Source organism: Pipistrellus hanaki, assembly GCF_964339955.1.
Source record: "Pipistrellus hanaki genome assembly, chromosome: 2".
Taxonomy (NCBI): domain Eukaryota; kingdom Metazoa; phylum Chordata; class Mammalia; order Chiroptera; family Vespertilionidae; genus Pipistrellus; species Pipistrellus hanaki.
The window spans coordinates 196,043,577-196,068,022 of NC_140504.1; the positions used below are offsets into that span (position 1 = coordinate 196,043,577).

Consider the following 24,446-nt stretch of genomic DNA (forward strand, 5'->3'; position numbering starts at 1 on the left):
TAATATCCTTGAAAGTTAATGCAAGTGGATGATGGTTAAAATTAACACCAGCCCTGGCTGGGCGGCTCAGTGGGTTGGGGCAACAGCCCATAAACTAAAGGCTGTGGGCGAATTCCCGGTCAGGGCACATGCCTGGGCTGGGGGTTTGATTCCCATTCCGGCTCATACAGGAGGTGGTCGATCGATATTTCTCTCTCTCTCTCTCTCACCTCCCCCTCCTCCCTTTTCTGTCTCTAAAGATCAGTAATGGGCATATCCTTGGGTGAGGATTAAAAAAAAAAGAATTGCCTAAAACTAAAACACTTGCAGCAAAAATAATAAATTAATTAATAGCAGTCCCCTGACCTCCACAAGCAGACACACCATCCCAATCTCAGTGTTTCTTTGGATTTTCATCTCTCCATTTCCACACAGTAGGTCTGCGCTGATATTTCTGGGTTTTCAACTTTGAACTTCTTCCCTTAAGGTAAGTTTGTGCTTCCTGCAGGTACACACGCACACACCCTCGCCGTCTTCTGAATACAGTGATGGGATCGTTTCTCGTCAAACATCAGTGGTTACCATGTAAATACTGTTCAAAGCCAGGCCACTCAGAGTGCTATGATTTCATTTCCTTTCTTGTTCAACTTTTTGTTATTCCTGTAGTTGATAGTTGCCTCACTTTTCATTTTGTTTTCTGTGTACGGATATGTAGTCCGTACCTCTACCTCTACCCCCCGCCCCCAAACCCTCCAACAGAGCTGTAAACTCCTCAACATGCACAAACACGTCAGATAAGCCACCAGCTCCCTTTCTCTCAGAGCCACTCCTCCGGGCCCCCTGCGATCCTGCTGTGAGGGGGGCTGCTCGCTCCCAGCCCGGCCCCGCGGCTGAGGTCCGGGACCCCTCTGCCCCATCACAGGCCTTCCCTCCACCGCCCGGCCGCCACCAGCCAGGGGCCCGGGCTGGGAGCAGGAGCGGGAGAGGAGCCACCGGGAGGAGGTCCCGGGTCCGAGGGAGGTGAGGGGAAGGACGAGGGATTCGCACCTTGAAAACAAAGCCCACAGAAAGATGAGGCGACCATCAAGTCCGGGAAACACAAGCAGCTGGACGAGAAGAGGAATCTAAGGGCGGCCCCACAGAACGTCTGATGGCGAAAGGCCTCCGTGGCCGCTGAGCACCGGGGGTCGGTTTGCGCCAAGAACGTGACCTTGCAGCCCTCACCGCGGCGTGGACACAGCCCACCTGCACCCCCCTCCCGGGTCAGGATGGCATCAGGGCAGCTCCTCTGCGGAGCCCAGGCCACGGTCCTGGCCACGGGGGAGCTCAGGAGGGCCAGCTTTCAGGTCCCGGGTGGGATGGTGGGTAAGTGTCTCTCTTCTCACCCCTCCTGAGAGAGACTGCAGATAACGGCCGGGACCCCGAGAGCCCTTTGGCGGCGGAGCCCAGCGAGGACAAGGACCATTCACTGCACACTGTGCCCGTCCTCTTCCGCGGTTTCCTCTCTCATTCCGCGGGAGCGCCTCCTCCAGGATCTTCCTGGAGAGGCACTGTGGGGGGCGGAGGGGCGTGTCAGGTTTTTGAAAATTCATGCCTGAAAAGTGCCGTTATTCTGTTATTTCTCCTGGGATGACATTACAGAATTCGGGGCTGGGAACGAACTTGAACTGGACATTCGGGAGAGCGGCCCCGCCGTAGTCCAGTGCCGCTCTGTCCTCCGGCCGCTCTCTGCGGCCGCTCTGGTGCCCGTCAGCTTTTTGTAACTTTTCTCTATCTCCGGCGCCCTGGGAGTTCCTCATGGTGTCCTGGGCACATCTCAGTCTGTCCCGTTCGCTGCTTTTGTCTTCATTGTGCTGGGTACTTCTCAGAGACGCCTAAGGCGGGGACTCCTCCGGTTCCAGAATTTTCTCCTGTAGTTTCTTGGATAAAGTCCCCTCCTCCATTTCTCTCCTCTCTTTTTCTTGAGCTCCTGTGAGATGGATATTGGGCCTCCTGAGCTGATTCTAATTTTCTTATCTTTCGTAGAAATTTATTTTTCAATCTTCCAGCTCTATCCCATGGAAATTTTTACTACACCTATCATAGTTTCATATCCAATAGCTTATTCCTGTTTTATGAATGTTCCCTTTTTTAAGAATATATTTTGAATTTTTTTTACAAAGAGGAAGGGAGAGGGATAGAGAGTTAGAAACATCGATGAGAGAGAAACATCAATCAGCTGCTTCCTGCACACCCCCTACTGGGGACATGCCCGCAACCAAGGGACATGCCCTTGACCGGAATCGAACCTGGGACCTCTCAGTCCGCAGACTGACGCTCTATCCACTGAGCCAAACGGGTTTCGGCTAAATGGGTATTCTTATACATAAAAACATGGAGGGTTAAAAAATTACTCTTAAGAAGCATCTTCTGAAGCAAGCATCACGCTGTGCAGAAGACACTCGAACACGGCAGCACAGGCCCACACAAGCCCCGGGCTTCTCCTGTGCCCCAGGCCTGGGGTCCCAGGAAAGCACCCGAGACCTCCAGAGGGTGTGGGGGGGGAGGGTGCGAGGTGCAAGGAATTCTGGGCCAATCTCTTGGCCTGTGACACAGTGGCTATGTCTACCTGCTTTAGGGGTTAAAATCCTGCTAAACATTTTGATCTTTTAAGAGACCCACATGTAACAAAAAAAATTTGGAAAGTACCAATGGAGATCTAGAGAAAATGAGGGTTAGGGGGGGCCTCCTGGGATGATACCACGGCATAACCCACACGCTTTCCCTCCTGAAATGACTGTAGCTGTTCAAGCGTGTGGGCAAGGAGGAATGAGCTGTGAGCGCACCGGATACAGATGCACCCACTGAGCTCGCCAAGGGGGCTGCACCTATCCGCCCGGGAGCTCCCCACCAAACCCAGCTGCTCCCCGGCGCCGGAGCGGGTGCCCGGCCAAGGCCAGTCTCTGGCCTCAGTTTCTTCACTGCACCATGAAAGGACTGCATTCATCGTCCAGGCTGACGTCCTAGAAGCTCCGAGGAGCCTCCTATTACCGAGACAGTGACTGCCAACTCCCCGGAGAAACAGAATGTCCCCGGGAAGGACTCCTTGAGACGCGAGATACCGAGTTATCAGAATTCAGCCAGGTCCTTTGGAAGAATGTTTTACTTTTTCTCGCCTCCCGTAAGCCGGCCCAGTTCTACCAGGGCTGGGGCAAGTCAGATCCCAACTCCGGCAGCCGAATCGTGGGCTCCAGGGCTCCCCGGAGCTCCCGTCCCTCCCTGTCCCGGGCAGAGCATCCTGTCTTGGGGGGCTGGCTGAGATCTCGTTCGCTTCCCGCTACGGGCTCCCAACACAAATCCGGGTCCTTCTCGCTCAGCTCCGGTCCTACCGAATGGTTCTCCTTTGGCCCAGTGGCCAGGGAGGGCAGAGGGTCACTTTCCAATGCCAACTCATACACAAAATGACAGTGCTTCTCCCGGCATGCCGCTGGGCTCCTGCCCCAGCCTACCTCTCTGGACTGGTCCGGGGAAGACCAGCGGCGAAGGCCCCTCTGCCTGGCGGATCAGAGATGAGCTGGGACCAGCGAGCGTCATGCCGTCCTCGCTGGACTCTGAGAGCTCCTTATCTGCCTGGAAAAAGAAAAAAGGAAAAAATGTAAGCATCTCAGAAACCGCCCGTGCATTCTCCTGCAAAACTCGAGCGTCAACGCGACTGCTTCAGCCGTGCTCCCTGTCTGCAAACCAAGCACGTCCTGCTGGGTGGTCCCGCTCCGCCAGGGCCCTGCAGCCCAGCTGCCTTCGGTGGCACTGAGCAGACCACAGGAGCACAGCCCGGCCCCGAGCAGACAAACGTATACATCCAGATGACTCAGAGCGCTTTTTCGGGTCGTTTGCTGGTTTTGTTTGGCTTCTGAATGCAAAGTACCCGACCTGAGCCAAGCCTGGGTTGGCATTCCTTTGAGTCGCTGCAGGCAGCAGGTTCCTGAACACGAGGTCCCCATGCGAGACCCAAACTGCATCCTCAAAAAGGACCCAGGCCCGCTCCTGGAGACGGGGAGGGGGCCCACGCCTGGACATTATCTGCCCCCAGATAGGGAGGAAGGACCTGACCCCGGGCCCTGGGCACAGCCCCCTCCACAGAGGGAGCCTCCTGCTGGAGCCCCTGGGCATGGCGGGGAGCGAGGGGCCTGCACCGGCCTCCTTCCCCAGAGACGGAGGCGGAAGCCCAGCCTAGGACGCTGCTGGAAGACGCACCCCTTCGGAGAAGGCATTTCCCAAGGACAAGCTGAGACCCCGCGGCCAGCCTCCTGGAGGCAGACCCCCCCAGCCTGGGCGGTGGGGTGGGTGGTCCCTCACAGCGTCCAGGGGACGCGGCAAAGGCTTCCCAGGCGCCGTCACCCAGGAGGTCAGGCCAAGAGCCAAGGAAGAAATAACTTCCAGGGGTGATGGATGGAGTTCACAAGAGGACGGAAAAAAAAAAAAAAAAACCCAAAACACAAACACAGCTCAGTCCCAGGGACAGGAGACAGATGAGAGAAAGCACTTTCCCACCGGGGACGACGGAGCGGAAAGCAGGATGGAGCCGGAGGGCGGGCGAAGGCGAGGAGGGCTCCGTCCCCGGAATCCAGGTCAGGAAGTGCGGGCGGCGGACGGAACCCGCCGGAGGGCGGCCGGGGAGGCGGCCCTTCCCGGGAGAACGGCGGGTCCCGGGCGCCGGCGCCCCCGCCCGCCGGGCCCCGGGGCCCGGGTCCGCCGCCCTCGGGGGGCGGGGGGCCCCCCGGGTTCAAGGGCGAAGCCGCGGCCGCCCGGAGCGGCGGCGGGATGCTCAGCCCGGGCGGCGGGGGAGGGGAGCGCGGCGATCGCTGTCCTGACAGTAAACAGCCCGCCCCGCGCGGCGGAGGCCGGCCCGCTCCCCGGGGCGGCGGGCACCCCGACCCCCGCCCCCGCCCCCGGGCACAGAAGGGTGCGGAGGGGCCCGAGAGGAGCGCGGGAGCCCCCCGGCGGCCCGCCCGGCCTCCCGCCCCGCGCCCCGCGCCCCGGCCCCGCGCCCCGGCCCGGAGCCCCGCGGACAAAGCGGCGCCGGCGGGCGGGCGGGGGCGCCGGGACCCCAGCCGCGCAGGTGGGCGCCGTACCGGGTGTCGGGCCGGGGGCGGGGCCCGGTCTCCCTGGAGACGGTTGCCCAGGGGACGCGGCGGCCGGTCCCCGAGCGGCGGGTGAGCCTGAGCCTCCGGCGGCCGCGCGGAGCCCGCGGGGCCTGAGGGCAGGGCCGGGCGCGGGGCCGGGAGCGGGGCGGCGGCGGAGGGGCGCGGCCGGGGCGGGGCCGGGCGGCGGGCGGCGGGCGCGGCCGGGGCCGGGGCGGGGCCTCTGGGGCGGGGGCGGGGCCTCTGGGGAGGGGAGGGGCATATGGGGCGGGGCGTCCCGGCCGGGGGCGGGGCCAGAGCTGCAGCTGCGGGCACCGTCGCCAAATTCTCCCGCGCGAGCCGGGCGGAGCGCAGCGCAGGCGGGAGCCCGTTCCCAGCCCCGCTGCCTGCGCACCACCTGCGGGGCCGGGTCCCGGAGCCTCGGAGGCCGCGCCCGCCGCCCGCCGGGAACAGGGGTGCGAAGCGCCGCTGGCGGAGGGAGCGAGGGCGGGTCGCGCCACTTGGGCTTTCGCTCGGGGCTCCCGGGAACCCCAGGAACGCGGGGCCTGTCCCAGGTCCGGAGCCGGGTCCCCGAGCCGCCGGCCACCCCGGGCCCCGGGCTCCCCTCCAGGCGGGTTGGAGATGAGGGGTCCCGGCTTCCATGGCACCGCGCTGCTCCGCGCCCACGCGCTCGCCCCGGCGCTTCCCCCGGCGGCGGCCCTTCCCCGGCACCGCGCGGCCTGGGCATCGGCCCCTGGTTGTGGGTGAGAGCCGGGCTCCGAGCACCGGCACAGCGGACAGGCCCGCGCAGCCCCGCAGCCCCGGGGATGAGCTTCCCGCCGCGCGGAGGAGACGCGGAGGGGCGGAGGGGAGAAGAAGAGGTGGAGGGCGGAGGGGAGAAGGGGGGGTGGAGGGGCGGAGCGGCGAAGGGGGGACGGAGGGAGGTCAGAGCCCACGGCGGACCCACGGGCGGAGCGGACCCAGTGAAGGAGAGTGGCAGGAGGCCCGATGGCTCTGCGTCTCCGCCGCTGTCAGGGGTTCGGGGTGCGGGGCCCCCCAGGGCCCTCCATCCAGCCCTCCCCGGGCAAGGAGCAAAACGCAGCCGGCAGGAAGCCTGGGAGCAGAGGACCAGGTGGCTGGGTCCTGGGGGGTCCCGCGACCCTCTTTGACCTCTGCGCCCGCCCCCCCCCCCCCACACACACACAGTAAACTTGTCCGCCAGCGTCCCGGCACCCCAGGCGGCTCGAGGAGGAAAAAAATGAGGCGGGGGGGGGGGGCTGTCAGGGCGAGAGAAGGCCCCTCCCCTCCGTATCTCATCCCGGTAGCCAGACACTCACTCTGAAAAACACCCCTACACGCTCACACTCAGTCACAGAGGCCAGAGACACACACAGACCACGCTTTCACTAAGACACAGCCCCCACACACACACACACAATTCTGTAAACTGACACAATGTCAGACACCAGAACCACACATGCACACACCACACACACACACACCACACACATATACACACGCGCACACATACACACACACCACACACATATACACACACGCACACATACATACACACACACACACACGCACGCACGCACACTCACACTCATGGCGGGCGGGCTGTGCGCTTGGCTGACAATCCCTGGAGAAGGCAGGGCCTGGGCCACCGATGGGGACCGCCCAGCCAGACCCGGCTCCTATGGGATCCAACTGGGGCTCAGCGCAGCTCCCCCACCCACCGCCTCGGCCAGGGAGGGGAGGGAGGGTGCAGGAGACAGCCCGAAGGCGGCGGGCTGGGCCCTGACTCAGCGGGTGGAGGAATGCCCGGGCCCCACTGGGTGGGCCCTCAGGGTGAGGAATAAGCCACTGGAATTCACAGCTGCACGTAGGACAGGAGGAGAGAAGCTGCGAGTCCTGACAGCCGCCTGACTCCGCGAGGGGTGGTATCCCTACAGTCCCCCCCAGTCCTCCCCCCCAGGAGGCCAGGACAGCGGCCCGGAAGGGCTTCCCAGGGGCAGCGGCTTGTGGCTCCGCCCTCCCCATCCCAGCTGTGGGGCCTTCTTCCCTGGGACCCCAGCAGCCGTGGGAGCCAGTGGCCCGCCTGGCTGGAGGCTCAGATTGGGGGTCTCCGGTACTGGTTCCTCTGGAGCCCAGAGAACAATCCAAGATGCTTTGAAATGGCAAAAGCCACAGAAGTTCGTCCTGCCTGCATGACAGACACCCTGGGCCCGCACTGACAGGGGCCAGAGACGCAGCCCTCGGCGGTCTGGGAGAGAATGAAGTGAACGCATGCAGACACCGTCCCGCTGCCTGGCCCGCCTTACGCGTTGGCTCTCCCCGACGGGAAGCAGACGCAGAGAGAGGGACCGGCTCCCAGCACACAGCGAGTCAGGGCAGGGAGGGGAGAAAACCCCAAATCTGCCGACTCCTCACTGGGGCTCAGGTATATGCAGTCCTCTCTGATACAGATAACGATAGAATAAATTACAGTAGCCCCCCCCTTTATCCGCCGGGAACACGTTCCATGACTCCTATGGATGCCTGAAACCACAGAGTACCAAGCCCCATATTACTGGTTTTCTGCCATCCATACAAACTTACGATAACGTTTAATTTACAAATTAGGCACAGCTAGAGACTAACACCAATAACTAATAATAACAGGACAATTATAACAGTCTCCTGGGACACCGTGTAGGAATGTGGTCTCTCAAAATATCTTTTTTTTTATAATGTATTTTATTGATGTTTTTACACGGAGGAAGGGAGAGGGACAGAGAGTTAGAAACATCGATGAGAGAGAAACATCGAGCAGCTGCCTCCTGCACACTCCCCCCTGGGGATGTGCCCACAACCAAGGTACATGCCCTTGACCAGAATCGAACCTGGGACCCTTCGGTCCACAGGTCTCGCTCTATGCACTGAGCCAAACCGCTTTCGGCTGGACCCCCTTCTCCTCGAGGAGACGTGAGGAGACGATGCCCAGGTGATGAGACGAAGTGAGGTGAGTGAGAGCCCAGGCCGCCACGGAGCCGCTCCCCAGACTCGACAGCAAATGCGTGCTGATTCATGACAAGACTGTGCAAATAACTGGTTTTTTAAATTCTGTGGATTGCCGACACCGGTGTGGCTCAGTGGATAGAGTATCAGCCTGAGGACTGAAAGGTCCCGGGTTCGATTCCAGTCAAGGGCATGTTGCCTTGCTTGTGGGCACATCCCCAGCGGGAGGTGTGCAAGAGGCAGCTGATGGATGATTTTCTCTCATCGATGTTTCTAACTCTCTATCTCTCTTCCTTAGTCTCTGTAAAAAAAAAAAAAAAATCAATAAAATATATTTTAAAAAATAAAAAATAAATTCTGTGGCTTACACAGAAGCTCTGTCTGTTTCAGGAGAAATGTGGGTTCCACTAACACCGCATCCTCAAACAGGGCCCTCCGCTCCCTTCCCGCTCCCAGCGCCTCGCCTTTCACACAGGAAGCCAACCACAGGGGCAAATCCCGTTATCTGGGAGGAATGCTAACTATGTGAGACCCGCCCCCTCTTATCACGGCAGAGGCTGTGAGAGGGCCGGGAAGATTCACATGTAACACGGGATGGGAGTGACTCTGAGAACTTCATCCACGAAGAAATGAAACCAAACCAGCCAACAGCAAAACCCAGAACGTCAACCAGTTATCCTTTCGTTACAGCGGCGGATCCATTCGTGGATGGAGAAATGAGACCAAGCACAGAAATACCAAACCGCCAGCTGGGTTCCCTCCATCTCCTCTTCAGGCAGAACGGGCCTCGGTCGGCGCTGCCGCGTCCGCAGGGAAGATGCTCACAGGGAGGGGTGCTGTCCGGAACCCCACACCAGGGCCGGAGCGGGCGCCGCGGGCGCGGGGTGAGCCCTCCCCAGGTGGCTGGGGCCGCCTCTGCACCGCCTGAAGCTCGCACGCTGTTTATTTTGGGGACTTCCCGTTTCACACTTGCAGACGGAAGCGGACTGCGGGCCATCGGAACCTCGGGTCAGGTGGCCCGGCACCACTGTAGTCTCCCGGACACACAAGTTCCCTTTGCCTCTGTGAGAAAACCGGGGCGAGGAGAAAAGTTGCGTTCCCGCCCCTCTCCTTGCTGCTGCCAGGGGCGGTGTGGCTCAGTGGATAGAGTATCAGCTCCTCTCTAAGTCCCCGAGCACGAGGCAGGAGGCCAGGGCGCTGGCTGCGTCCCGGGAGTAAGAGGGACGTTTGTTCTCTCTGGGAACCACTCCCTCTCCGACTCCCGGCCCTGCAGGTACCTCACTCCGAGGACATGCCAGCTGCTCCCGGCTGCCCATCAGCGCCCCCACTGCCAACCTTCCTGGCCTAGATTGACTCCTCCTATTCAAACGTGACACTAGGCATTGCAGGGGGTCGGAGTGTGTCACCCCAGAATACCGCACGCCGGCATACGGCCGTTACTATAAATGTGCTTTTATTGGCTTTAGATAACAGGGAAGGGAGGGAGAGAGAAACGTGGATGGGAAAGAACCATGGATCGGCTGCCTCCCACACGCCCTGCTGGAGCCGGAACCTGACAGTTGGGCACGTGCCCTAACCCCGGATCCAGCTGGTCATCCTCGGTGCGAGGGACAATGCCCAGCCACGTCCCGCCGTGGGGCCAGCACGCTCTTCTGAATTGAAAGTAGCGACAGACAGCCAGTGCGAGGAGGACACTCTGAGCCTCCTCCTCGGTCCCCGGAAAGCAGGAGGGAGAAGTCCCACCAGAGACAGGAAAACGACGGCACACACACAAACGTCACTTCCGCCTTCCTACCTCCAGCCCCAACCCTTCAGCCTTACCAACCCTTCGCACACTTACTGTTTCTTGTCTGGAAAACACAAAAGCTTCTTTCTTATTCTGGTCTCATATCTCTGAGGGGCTCCCGAACTTTCGTGTGTAATTAAATTATTTTTTTCTCCTGTTAACCTTTTAAAAAAATATATATATTATTGATTTTTCACAGAGAGGAAGGGAGAGGGATAAGGAGTTAGAAACATCAATCAGCTGCCTCCTGCAAACCCCCCACTGGGGATGTGCCCGAAACCAAAGTACATGATGGCAATCGAACTCGGGACCCTTTAATCAGCAGGCTGATTATCTATCCACTGAGCCAAACCGGTCAGGGCTGATCTGTCTTTCTATTACAGGAGGGTCACAGCCAAGACCCTAAAAGGGCAGAGGGGAAGTTACTATTCCTCCCTTACAGAATTGTTAGGTGTGATCGGAAAAGATGCTGAGTGAGGGCAAAACTAGTGAAGGAAGAGAAAAATAAGATGAAACTAACAACAACAACAAAACACCAGTTACGTGTTTGTTTTCCATTCTATTCGGGAAACGGGGAGATTCTGCAAAATAGCCTCCTCCCAGGGAGAGGCGGTCTCCACGGTGATGCACACACGGCCCGATCTCTCACCCTCAGGGACCAGGATCAGGGAGCCCGCCGCCAGGCGCGTCTGGCCCGTTGTCCTGCCACCTGCACATTGTTCACTAATCTGTGAGCCTCACTCCCAGCTGACTCACAAAGAGGCTCCTCTGTACTAAAGATCAAAGTTAATTATGATCCAGAGCTTCCCGCCCCCCCCTTCTGTCTTTCACCAACTCCCCCAGCTTAGACCCAAAGTCGGGCTTAATCAAGGTTTCCGGAGCTTGTGACCTGGGAGGGAGCAGAGGAAAAGAAAGATGCTCCTGTTTGCAACCTCATTCTTTCAATCAAGCGTCCGTCAACCCGGGCAGCGTGGCTGCAGGCACTCTCCCGGGAGAGGCTGGGCAGAGCCCTGGAGCTACTGTTTGTTTATTGATTTTTTAAAAAAGTTTTTTAGAGAGAGAGAAGAAGGGAGAGGGAGGAGGAGAGGGAGGGAGGGAAGAAGAGAGAGAGAGAGAGAGAGAGAGAGAGAGAGGGGAAGGGAGAGGGGAGAAGAGGGGGGGAGGAGAAAGGAAGGGAGAGGGGCGGGGGGGGGGGGGAGGGAGGAAGGGAGAGGGAGAGCGGGAAACATGGCTGCAGAGGGAGCAGCCCCTGACATGTTTTGGCCCAAACTCCGTGGACAGCCGTCATTGTGCTGAACGCTCTGCATTTACTGTGGATGTTCTAAAACCTGGCGGCAAATTCTTAACCCTCCGCCGTGAGAGGTGCCACCATGTCCCTGCCCTAAAATCTGGTGGCCTCGTGACCTCTTTGAGAGAGAGAGAGAGAGAGAGGGAGAGAGAGAAAGAGAAAGAGAGAGAAGCAGAAATGACGCTGTGACTTGCCGTTAGGTCAGTTGAGGTTGGAGCCAGGGGTTGGAGCCAGGCTCTGCCCATCGGGAAAGAAGTGACCACTTGCTTGGGGACCCCTCCATGAAGCCCAGCCATGGGGAGCCGGGGTGCAGGCACTGAGGGGGACGTCCCAGCGGAGCCGACCTCTGAGCCATCCTCCCCACCCCCCGGGCAGCTGGGCTCGCAGGAAGCAATCTCTGGATGGTTCCAGCCGCCATCGGCAGCCCTCTGAGGCCTCCCAGGGACCCTGGGCGGCCGGAGCGGAGCCACGCTGTCCGCCAAGCCCTGTCCCGGCTCCTGGGCCCAGAACCCGTGGACCAATCACAGTGGCTGCTCCCCGCCTGAGATGGATGGGGCTGTGTCTGCAGCGATAAATCCCTGGGACTTTATCTCATTAAATCCTCAACACAGCCCCCGGGACAGTTATTCCTCCATCGCCCCGGGGCACTGAGGCAGGCCTTCCCCAGAGCTGCACGGGAAGGGCAGAGACAGGGTCGGGTCCGAGTTTACCCCAAAAAACTGCCTCTAACAACACAGCTTCGGGGCACGAGGCTTGGGTTTGATGCATGATTAATGCCCATTTCATCGGGACCCCATCCTGTCCCCTAGGGCGGTCCCGGGGAGGGGAGGGGTCTCCGGCCACTCCCGGGGAGAGCGTGGGAAGTGTCAAGTCCATTGGGATGGGGCCTGGGGCCTGTTGGAGTCAACACCCTTTTTTCTCTTTTCAAATATGTTTGTATTGATTTCAGAGAGGAAGGGAGAGGGAGAGAGAGAGAGAAACACCAATGCGAGAGAATCACTGATGGGCTGCCTCCCGCACGCCCCACCCAGGGGATTGAGCCCACAACCCGGGCAGGTGCCCTGACCAGGAACCAAACCGTGACCTCCTGGTTCACAGGCTGACGCTCAGCCACTGAGCCACACCGGCCAGGGCGAGTCAACATCCTTCCTGACAACACGAAGGAAAGGAGAGCCCCAAACTGGCTCACCCACCGGGTAGAAAAGCCAACAGAACCCACAGGAGCCTGGAAAAACCATCCGTAGAAGTTATTCTACCAGAAGTGGGTCAGTCTGGGGGAGCCACGTGCAAGGCTACATGTAGTTACATGCTACATGTAATCACACGCTAACTTCCCGGATTGCCGGGCGGGGGCGGGGAGAGCCAGAGAGGTCGCAGCGGAGCGGAGCCTCACCCCTGTATGAACGGTTCGGCCGGTGCCAGGTGCCCAGGGGCCGTTCTCCGTGCGGAATTACACCGTCACGTGCCCTCCCTCCCTGCACTCAAAGTCCTGAGCAGCCGCATCATCGCAGGGCTGGCCTGTGTGACTAAAACATGGCAGCGCAGCTGAAGCCGATTTGGCTCAGTGGATAGAGGTCGGCCTGCAGACTGAAGGGTCCCGGGTTCGATTCCGGTCAAGGGCATGTACCTGGGTTGTGGGAACATCCCCAATGGGAGGTGTGCAGGAGGCAGGTGGTCGATGTTTCTCTCTCATCCATGTTTCTGGCTTTCTATCCCTTTCCCTTCCTCTCTATAAAAATCAATTATATGGCAGCGGACGGCGGGTCACCTTCCACATGAGGTGAGGAAAGACACAGGGCCTCGATCCCGGACACTGACTCTCTCCATCCCTCTGCGGGAGCCACAGCCACGCTGTAAGGACACCCAGGCCGCCAGAAGGCCCACGTGTCAGGGGCTCAGGAGTCCGGCCAGCAGCAGAGGAGCCGCCGAGGCCGCAGGGAAGCCCGCTTCCCCGGCTGCTCCCGGCTCCCCGGCCCTCAGAGACGGCGGGGGGAGGCGTGTTTGTGGTGTGCGTCTGGGGGCAATTTGTTACACGGCAGCAGCTGACTCACCCACTGTGGCTGCTGTGCGGCCAGCACCTGCTCAGGCGGAGGGGAGCCGAGGCCCTGTCTGTTCTGGGGACTGATCAACAGCCAGCACAAACCCTCCACTGTGCTTGTCTGAGTCAGGCGTGTTCCTAAAGAAACACGCGGCCACGCGGCCAAGGCCAGCGCCCCGAGACCACATCCTGCAGGACTCCTCGGATGTGAGATGGCCAGCGCGGGCGCCTCCGGGGAGACAGAGCAGGGGCGGGGGCTGGGAGACAGCTCAGATCTGTGAGCGCACCGAACCCAAGGCATTGTGCACGCTGAGGGATGTTAGGGCATGTGGGTTCTGTTTCAGTGAAGCTGAGGGATGATAGAGCATGTGGATTCTGTTTCAGTGAAGCTGAGGGATGTTAGGGCATGTGAATTCTGTTTCGGTGAAGCTGAGGGATGTTAGGGCATGTGGATTCTGTTTCGGTGAAGCTGAGGGATGTTAGGGCATGTGGATTCTGTTTCGGTGAAGCTGAGGGATGTTAGGGCATGTGGATTCTGTTTCGGTGAAGCTATGATATGAAGTGAGGAGGAGGAGGGGCTTGGGCAAGGTCCCGGGGCCGGAGTGAGGAGGAGGGGTGGCAGCAGGGAGGCTGGCAGTCCACAGGGCTGGGGAAAGCTGTGGTGCTTCGCGTGGGCGGCCTCAGCCCTGACTGGTGTGGCTCAGTGGATAGAGCATCGGCCTGCGGACTGAAGGGTCCTGGGTTCGATTCCGGTCAAGGGCATGGACCTTGGTTGCGGGCACATCCCCAGTGGGGAGTGTGGAGGAGGCAGCTGATTGATGTTTCTCTCTCATTGATGTTTTTGACGCTCTATCCCTCCCCCTTCCTCCCTTCCTCAATATTGATTTTTTACAGAGAGGAAGGGAGAGGGATAGAGCGTCAGAAACATCGATGAGAGAGAAACATCGATTCAGCTGCCTCCTCCACACCCCCCACTGGGGATGTGCCCGCAACCAAGGTCCATGCCCTTGACCGGAATCGAACCCGGGACCTTTCAGTCCCCTGGCCGATGCTCTATCCACTGAGCCAAACCGGTTTCGGCTGTATATTTTTTTAAATAAAAAAAATAAAGTGGGGGTCTCCCAATACCTGGGGCACCGGGCACCGTGGTGTGGGGTGCTCAGCACCCGCCCAGTCGTTGGCCAAGGGCAGTTGGCATGCTAATCCCCCAGGAGGCCCTGCCCGGTCCCAGGCCGCCTGGAGCCCTCTCCGCGGGGCCCGGACGTGGCTCTGCCTCGCCATCCTCCTAGGTGGCTCCACTGCCCAGCCCTCACCCCGGCACTCACAGGGGGGCCCACCTGCCCAGGCCCAGGCCCTGCATGCAGAAGGGGGGCTACAAAACAGGCTGGCCCTGGCTGGGGCACTCAATGGTTAGAGCATTGGCCCATGCACCGATGGCCACGTGTTCAATTCCTGGTCGAACACATGTACCTGGGTTGCAGATTTGATCCCCACACGGGTCAGGCATGTGCGGGAGGCAACCAATTGACGTGTCTCTCTCACATCGATGTTTCTCTCTGTCTCTCTCTCTTTCTGTCTCTGTCCATGTGTCTGTCTGTGTGTGTGTGTGTGTGTGTGTGTGTCTCTCTCTCTCTGTCTTTCTTTCTACCTCCCTCCCTTCCTTCCACTCTCTCTAAAAATCAATGTAAAAGTATCCTCAGGTGAGGATTAGCAAAGAACAAACCAACCACAGCTGCAGCTGGCCTGGGCAGTGAGCCTCCTCCCGAGGCCGCCGCTGACGGCTGTAGGTCGGTGCTGAACGCCCCCATGGCCGTGGGACAGAGCAGGCTCACGGGGCTCGGGGCGAAGCTGCACGTGGTGCTGAGGAGGCGGTCCGGCCGGAAACAGAGCCCGCTTCAAAGCGGACTGGGAGCGAGGGAGGCGGGGGGCGGCGTGGCCTCTGGAGCCTCGGGGCTGGGCGGAATCTGTGTCCCTCTCCGGCCTCTGACGTGGGTTCTGAAGCCAGAATCTCAGTGCGGAGAAGCCAGGGTGGCCCGGCAGCCCCGCGTGCACCCTCAGTCCGGGGTGGATCAGGACCAGAGCACCACATGCAGGAACGTGCTCCCGTACAGAACGTTTCCCCGGGGGGGGGGGGGGGGGGGGGGAGGCGGTGATTTCCAGCAGCTTTTCAAAGGACTTGAACTTGGAGAAAGCTTCGGAGCCCCTCGGGGTGTGTGTGTGTGTGTGTGTGTGTGTGCAGGGGGGGATCCTAGGGTGGGTGGCTACATGGGATTGCAATACCAGCCTGGCAGGGAGTCCCCACCAACAACAGTCCCCAGACTCCGGAGGCAGCCACCAATTCAACTCCATTTTGGCAAAACCGACCCAGAGGTGACATCGTGTTCCCAGGTTAAGGTTCAGCCCTACAAGGCTCACCTACACACACCCACACTCACACTCACACACTCACACTCACACACTCACACTCACACACACTCACACACTCACAGTCACACACATACACACTCACACACTCACACACTCACACACACTCACACTCACACACTCACACACACCCACACTCACACACACCCACACTCACACACTCACACACACTCACACACTCACAGTCACACACATACACACTCACACACACACTCACACTCACACACTCACACACACACTCACACACTAACAGTCACACGGACACACTCACACACTCACTCACACACACACTCACACTCACACACACACACACACACTCACACACACACTCACACACACACACTCACACAGTCATACACACACATACTCACACACACACACACACACAGTCACACACACACTCACACATACACACACACACAGTCACACACACAGACACACACACACAGTCACACACACACTCACACACACACACTCACACACACACTCACACACACACTCACACTCACACACACACACTCACACACACTCACACACACACACTCACACACACTCTCACACACACACACTCACACACACACACACACACACACACACACGGTGGCAGTGGCGATGGTCCCCTCACAAGGGCCTTGGATGAGTGGGTCGCCCGGGACAAGGGCCTCCGCCTCATGAACCGGCGGGTCTCTGGGCCCGGCAGGCAGCCTGTCGCTGAGCACCCACAGGCCCAGCAGGATTCGGTGCCTCCCGCCCATTTCCCACCCACTCCTCCCAGCCAGCCCCTGGCAGCCTCTGCCCACACGGGGGAGCAGGGGCTCGGGAGGCCCCAATGCACAGCCAGTCTACCGGAGTGAACCCAGAGTGACCCCCGAGCGCCGCTCCAACCACTGCGCCACACTGCCTCTCCCCGGACCCTGCAGAGGAGCCAGGTTCGGGCCACTGGCCAAGAGGACACCCGAGTCCTGTTGCCCTGATTGTGTCACCCGCCGGCTCAAGGGCCCTCGGGTCGGTTTTCCCGTAAAAACGTCAAGCACTGGGCAAGGAGGCAACTGAGATTTCAGAGGCCAGACAGAGGGGGAGAGTGGCACCCCTGGGCGGACTGACTGCCCCCCCCACCCCCAGCCTCTCCCTGCAGAGGAGCGGAGCCCCGCCAGCCAACCACACCGGAGGCCAGGGGCAGGGGGAGAGGGAGGGTCCTGGGACAGAGGGGACGGAGGACGGAGCTGGGAGGCCCCTGCACAGCCACTGACACCCCTCCCGCCCGAGCCAGGCCCAGCCCGCCCCTGGGCCAGGGCGGCGCAGTGGTAGCAGCGGCTCTGCCACTGGCTGGCTGGTCACACCTGGGTGAGTCGCTAACCCTTTCCGTGCCCGTCTCCTCTCCCATAAAACGGGGTCCCGGTAACCCTCACCACATACTGTCTTTCCAACGCGCCCTGACAGTGCCCAGCTGCCCACCGCGGTGCTGTGACAGTGTCTGTCACGGTCATGGCTATTATTTACCAAAACAAAGCGCGTGAGGTGCATGCAGGTGTGAGCTGGCTGACAGCAAAGCTGACGGAGCCGCAGGAACGGGCACCGGCCCAACGCCACCTCCCTGCGGGGCCTGCACGCTCACGGTCAGAGCGAGGGGCCGTGCGGTTTATTTTTTAATATATCATATCTGTATTGATTTCAGAGGGGGCGGGAGAGAGAGAGGAGCATCCATGATGAAGGAGCATCATCAATCAGCTGCCTCTTGCACACCCCCTACTGGGGATTGAGCCGGAAACCCAGGCATGTGCCCTGACCGGGAATGGAACCGTGACCTCCTGGCTCCTAGGTCAATGCTCCACCACTGAGCCACACCGGCCAGGCTAGGACCGTTCCCTTTAGATGGGATTTCTGAGGCCACTGCCTCTGGCCCAGGTTCTATCGCTCCGACCTCTCCTCTGACCTCTAACTAGAAGAATCAGGGGGGGGATCCCCTCTCCCCCCGCCCCATTCCTCCTAAATCCCCCTGACTGTGACGGTGGCCTCGGCCACTCGGCTGTCAGGAGGCCGGGCCCCTGCGCTAACAGGGGGCGGCCATGCTGGTCCCCAAAGCGCCCCCCCTCGGCTGCTCGCCTGGGCGATGGCACGGCTGTAAGTGTGAGCGGGTGAGATGTGGGCGTGGAAAGAAAGCGCTGTTTCCACGAAAACAAAGCGGACGCGTTAGAAACTCAACGAGGACGTGTGGCCCCAACCAACTTCCTGTTGCCTTAGCCTGGGGAGGCGCGTGAGAGGCTGGGGGAGGACAGAAATTCGGAAGTGTCCATGGCCACGCGCCCGCGTGGGAACCACAGCCCGGCCTCTCTCGCAGGCCGGGCCTCCCCCCAGCCGACCAGGGGCCGAGGGACACGGCCACGTTTTCAGCTCAAATACGGTGTTTGGATGTGAGGTGGGGCGTTTTAACGTTCTCTGCCTGCACCGAAGTCTCAGCTCATGTGGTCGGGTCCTTCTCGCTAGGATTTCGCCCAATCCCATATCTTCCCAAGCCGTGGTTGGGGACCCTGAGCTGGAGTAGCGGAAGCCACCGATAAGACATAAACAGGCCGAAACCGGTTTGGCTCAATGGATAGAGCGTCGGCTTGGGGACTGAAGGGCCCCGGGTTCGATTCCAGTCAAGGGCATGTACCTTGGTTGTGGGCACATCCCCAGTAGGGGGTGTACAAGAGGCAGCTGATCGATGACTCTCTCTCATCGATGTTTCTAACTCTCTATCTCTCTCCCTTCCTCTCAGTACAAATTCAATAAAATATATTTTTTTAAAAAGACATAAACATCTCGCTCAGCATCTATCTGACACAGAAGTCCGGGGACAAAACAAACAGGGACCAGCATGCCAAAGCAATGCTGGTTACAAACAGAACTGGGAGCTTCAAAGCAAGGTCATGGCTGGGGTGGGCCGCTGCAGGCTAGGGCTGGGGCAGCGGGTGCAAAAGCTGGAGAAACACAGTCCATGAGGGTCAAGGTCACCCAACCACTTTCCCACAAGCCTGTTAGAGCGTCTGGGGTAGCTGCCTCCGAATAGGCCCCCCACCCCCACCCCGGGACCCTCCCATCTCGCTGCTGCAGCTCCCAGGTGACAGGGCCCAGCCAGGGTTCACGGCCATGGCCAAAGCCACTTGACACGCCTCCCTGGCCAGCTGCTCTGACCCGCCGGTCCCGGCCGGGTGAGCTAGTCCGGGGGCTGCTCCCGCACGCCCTGGGGAAGGAGGACGAAGGCCTGGAGAAGACCCCGCTGCCACAGCGCTCGGCGCCTGCCCCCACGCGCCTTCCCGCCTCGGAGGTTAGAACAGCCAAAACCACGAACACCAGGAGGGGAGCAGGCTGGTGACCGGGACAAAGCAGCTCCCATCCTCCCTGTAACCGGGAGCACCCCTGGCCTCGGCTCCGCCTTCCACACGCGTCACTCCTGGAGGGGCAAAGACGACGTGCATGGCCTGAGCCGGTTTGGCTCAGTGGATAGAGCGTCGGCCCGCAGACTAAAGGGTCCGGGTTCAATGCTGGCCAAGGGCGTGGACCCCCGCTGCAGGCTGGACCCCTGGCCCTGATCAGGGCTTGTGCGGGAGGCAACCAGTGGATGTGTCTTTCTCATACCCATGTTTTTCTCTCTGTGTCTCTCCCTCTTCCTTCACTCTCTCTAAAAATCAACGGGAAATACCTTTGGGCAAGGATTAAACACACACACACACACGATTAAACACACACACACACACACACACACACACGCACCGTGGAGGAGTCCATTTTACCTTGCAGTGCAAACCTCAGTGACTTAAGACAAAGATACCTGTTCACATCAAACTCAAACGCCAAGATCTGAACTTCCATCTGATTCTCTCTCTCTTTCTTTTAGTATATATTTTATTGATTTTTTACAGAGAGGAAGGGAGAGGGACAGAGAGCTAGAAACATCGATGGGAGAGAAACATCAACCAGCTGCCTCCTGCACACCCCCTACTGGGGGTGTACCCTCAACCAAGGTACATGCCCTTGCCTGGAACCAAACCCGGGACCCTTCAGTCCCCAGGCCGATGCTCTATCCACTGAGCCAAACCGGTTTCGGCTCCATCTGATTCTAAAGCTCTTGCTCTGGTGGACACCAGCATGGTGCTTCCTTTCTGTTCCTTCTCAAAACCGCGCCTTGCAGGGTGCCTCCTGCTGGACACCCGGAGCCACGCACGTCTGAGGAAACGACCGTCTGAGATCGGCTGCTGCGCCGGATTGAAAAACAGGCCTCACGGCTGGTTTCCAAATGACGGCCACGGGCCGGGCTATTCGAATCCTCACCGCACCCCGCAGCAGGGCCGAGGGCCCGGGGCCGGGAGCCCTCAGACAGGACGTGCGGCCCCGCTCCTTCCTCCACTGGCTCGGAACACAAGACGCCTTCTCAGAGGAGGTTTTCCCCCGGGGCGGGGGGAAGTGGGATTTTTGTGTGTTTTCCCCCCCGGCTTGACCCTGGTTTCATTTAAGACCCAGATCCTGGCTTTATTAGCTTCCTCCTCAGACACAGGCAGTGGCAAAGAAGAAATGGGGGCGTCAAGCAGGGGTAGAAACCGCCGTGGACCGGCCTCGCCTGAGCCTCCCAGAACCCGAGCGAGGGGAGCTCAGGGGCCCATGGCTCTCAGGAGCCGCAGAAGCCGGCTCTGTGGGCAGGAACCAGAGCTGGCGCCCAAACCCATGAACGCCTGCCTCAGTTTCCCAAACTGCACGAAGGAGGCTCTGGATGGCAACAGCGCGACAGTCACCCTGAGGAAGTCCTTGTGTCTCATTTCCACAAAACAGCGCCTGCAGGACCCGGGCGGGGGCAGGGCTGGAGAGACCGCCTGCCGGGCTCCTCCTGTCACTCAGGGAGGAGGCGGCCCGGGATGGGCTCACCGCCTGACTCGGAGTCTCGCACCCGCACCAGCCAGACAGCCTGGGCGGGGCAGCGGCAGCCCCTTCCAGGAACAGCACACCCCGTCGGGCCCTGCGCTTAACCTCCATCCTCACCCTGCGCTTAGCCTCCGTCCCCGTGGCTGCAGGGCGAAGCTCGGGGCGGGTGGAGGCTGGCTGGACTGGATGCTGTATTTCCAGGAGCAGTGAGCATCACCTAAGGGCTAGGGCGTGTCGTTACCTAGTCCATCTCATCTGGTTCTTAAGACAGCCTCCGGCTTAGGCCCAGCGGCTTCCGTTCAGAGGCGGACACTGGGGGCCAGAGCAGGAGAGGGTTCCACTCCAGGTAACACAGCTGGGAGGTGGGGGGCTATAGTTTGGACCCGAATCCAGCCGATTCCAGGGTTTAAGGGTTTAACAGCTGCAAACCCCATGCTACCCACACAGCGAGCAGCACAGTAGCAATCAAAGGAGGACATTTAAGATGATCGCCTCTTAGGCCGGTGAGTAAAACTTTTTTTCCGATATCATCCAGCGCCGGCACAGGGTCATGAAATTATTGGGTACCCCTGGGATAAACCGGTCCCATCTTTCCTGGAAAGCCATTTGGCTCTAAGAGCTTTAGCTATGTTCAGTGCCTTTGATGCCATCATTTTTGACTATGAAAAAAGCCACATGCCTGGAAGTGTCAATTACACTTTGACACTTTGAGAACGGGGTGTGTGTGTGTGTGTGTGTGTGTGTGTAAGCAAACACATGTCCCCCAATGGAAGATGCCTGAGGAAAGGCTGTCCTGCTGCAGGACACAAATCCTGCCATTAAAAGAGGTGGCTAGTTGCCCTAACCTGTTTGGCTCAGTGGATAGAGCGTCGGCCTGCGGACTGAAGGGTCCCAGGTTCGATTCCGGTCCAGGGCATGTACCTTGGTTGCGGGCACATCCCCAGTAGGGGGTGTGCAGGAGGCAGCTGATTGATTTTTCTCTCTCATCCATGTATCTGACTCTCTGTCCCTCTCCCTTCCTCTCTGTAAAAAATCAATAAACTATATATAAAAAAGAAACAAAAGAGGTGGTGAGTTATGAAGCAGCGTGGGAAGTGTTAGTGAGGTGATGTTGGGCCAAAACGCCAATTACACGACGGGACTGAGAAGTACAAACGGCCAGTTCCACTAGCGGTCCCGGGGTCAGGCACAGCGTGGGGACCACCGTCAGTAATCCGCCGTAACCCCGGGAACGCAGGTGGGTACCGCATTTCTCAGGGTGACCCCTTGGAAAGCTACCTAAGTGTCTACCGCTATACTGTACACCTGAGACGAATATAATATTACAGGTCAACGATGATTTGAAAATAAATGGAAAAAAGTCAAGCCACAAAAGCACACGCCGCCTGGCTTCTTGGAAAGTAAGACTGAGAATGACCCTGTGACCCAGCAGGTCCACTTCCAGGTGTGCTGGTGCATGCACAGAAGCCAGCGGGTGTGTGTCCGTCTGTGTCCACAGCAGCGTGGTTCACAGGAGCCAAAAAACAGACGCAGACCAAGTTCCCGTGGACATGGGGATGGACACACGGCATTGGCCCCTCCGTACGGGGGAGCATGACTTAGCCTGGAAAAGGAAGGGGCTCTGGCACACGCTACAACACGGATCAACCCTGAGCCCATCATGCTAAGTGACATAAATGAGTCACAAAAGGACAAGTACTGTGTGATCCCACTCCGATGGCGTGCCAGGCCAGTCAAAGTCACAGGAACAGAAGGCAGGACAGTGGGTGCCCGGGGCGGGGGCGGGGGGGCGGGCGGGGGGGGGGGGAGTGCTGAATGGGTGAAGACCAGACAGGCCTGGAGGTGGATGGAGGGACGGCTGCACACCAGTGCGGGTGTGCTAAATGCCAGGGGCTGTCTGCTCCGGAACGGGCACTCTGGCGATGGATATTTTATCACCAGTGAAACGTAGAATTTAAGGTAAAGAGGAGCACGCCTACTAGTTACACGTAAATTCCAAATTCATCAAAAAAGGAAAAGACGCCCACATCGGCCGTGGCTGCGGTGGTGGGTGGATCATAAGCAGTGACTTACAGCCTACACACCACCTACAGCTCCTCTTAGACATGGCGTGTTCGGCTGTGTGCCTGGCACCTCATACGTGGCAGCGTATGAAGCCGTAAAGCCCAGCAGACAGCAGGCACTGGTGCTCTGATGTCACGGCTGGGGACGCTGAGGCTCAGGTGGGGTAAGCACGCTGCCAAGGGGCACAGAGCAGACGCAGACGGAAAGCGGCTGGGATGGAAGCCCACCATGTCCCCCTCTGCAACCGCCTGCCCCGCAGTGACTTTTCAAAGTTCCGATCACTGGGCTGCGATCTTGATAAGGAAGCACTTCTTCCAGATTTCACACCAAAGCAAAAAACAAAAACAAAAACAGAAAACAGAAAGCAAAGCCCATCCCCGGGGGAGGGTGGCTAGGCAGGAGCGGGGCCCTGCCCCTCCAGAGAGCCACGGAGCACCCCACGTCCCCATCCTCCCCTCCTCCGAGCACCGAGGGTGGGGGCGAGGGTGGGGGCAGAGCTCCCATCCCCCCGGCACCTCCAACCCCATCCTGCAGCCGCCCCCCCCCCCCCCCCCGGAGGATTCGGACACAGCAGCACGCAGCCCTGTGCCTACTCCTGGCCCGCTCTGCAGGGGGCACGCTAAAACGGGAGGAGCCCGGAGGGAGGGAGCGGGGAGCCCCGGGCTGGGGGGCGCGCTGAGCCCAGAAGAGGCCGTCCTTGGGAGGGGGGGCGGGGACAGGAAGGGAGAGAAGCAGGAATAGGGACAGGGACAGGGACAGGGAAGGGGCAGTGTCGGGGTGAAGACTTCCCTGTGGGCTGTAGTGAGGGGAGGGCGATGGGGAGGATTGCTTTTCTGCCCGTGGGAGGAGCCGGGGAGAGAAGAGGGACCCGGAGCTGGGAGGCCGCTGGGGAGGGGAGCAGCAGGAGGAGCGGGAGAGCAGGGCCCCTGGGGACCCTGACATCCCTGCCCACGGTCCCCGGGACCCAGCACCCAGGCCGGAGGGAGTGCTGGTGCCTGGCAAACATGACTGTGCACAGCAGCTCCCAGAACACCAGACACACACACACACACTCACACACACCACACCACACCACACACACACACCACACACTCACACACACCACACCACACACACTCACACCACACACACTCACACACACACTCACACACACGCACACCCACACACACGCACATGCACACACATGCACACACTCACACACACCACTCACACACACCACACCACACACACCCGCACACACGCGCGCGCACACACACACACGCACATGCACACGCACCCACACACACACACACACACCACACACTCACACACACCACACCACACACACACCACACACATTCACACACACACTCACACACACACTCACACACACACTCACACACACACTCACACACACGCACGCGCACTCACACGCACATGCACACACCCCCACCCCCACCCCCACACCACACACACACTCACACACGCACATGCACACGCACCCACACACACGCACATGCACACACATGCACACACTCACACACACCACTCACACACACCACACCACACACACCCGCACACACACACCCGCACACACGCGCGCGCACACACACACACGCACATGCACACGCACCCACCCACACACACACACCACACACACTCACACACACCACACACACACCACACACACACATGCACGCACGCACATGCACATGCACATGCACACGCACACACACATGCACACACAGGCACACGCATGCACTCACACACACCACACGTGCACACGCGCACCACACACACGCACACGCACACACACCACACACGCGCACACACGCACGCACACACACGCACCCGGCCACGCAGGGGCGGGACGGCGGCTCGGACAGGCCCGTC

The 24,446-nt window shown here is 59.7% G+C and overlaps 2 protein-coding genes across 6 annotated transcripts in view; both read right to left on the reverse strand.

The window, feature by feature from the left end:
- The window catches only part of TMEM201 (transmembrane protein 201), a 186,721-nt gene that overhangs the window by 120,457 nt on the left and 41,818 nt on the right, over nucleotides 1-24,446 (reverse strand). The window lies entirely within an intron of this gene.
- Nucleotides 1-24,446, reverse strand: part of PIK3CD (phosphatidylinositol-4,5-bisphosphate 3-kinase catalytic subunit delta) — a 53,481-nt gene that overhangs the window by 25,615 nt on the left and 3,420 nt on the right. For 3 of the 5 annotated variants that reach the window (XM_084875762.1, XM_084875761.1, XM_084875760.1), the window contains exons 1-2: nucleotides 5,091-5,246; nucleotides 3,468-3,588 (exon numbers count right to left, since the gene is read on the reverse strand). The gene's annotated coding sequence lies outside the window, so the exon portion shown is untranslated. Of the gene's footprint in view, nucleotides 1-3,467; nucleotides 3,589-5,090; nucleotides 5,247-24,446 lie in introns of those variants that run through there. The other 2 variants (XM_084875758.1, XM_084875759.1) reach the window with 2 other exon arrangements.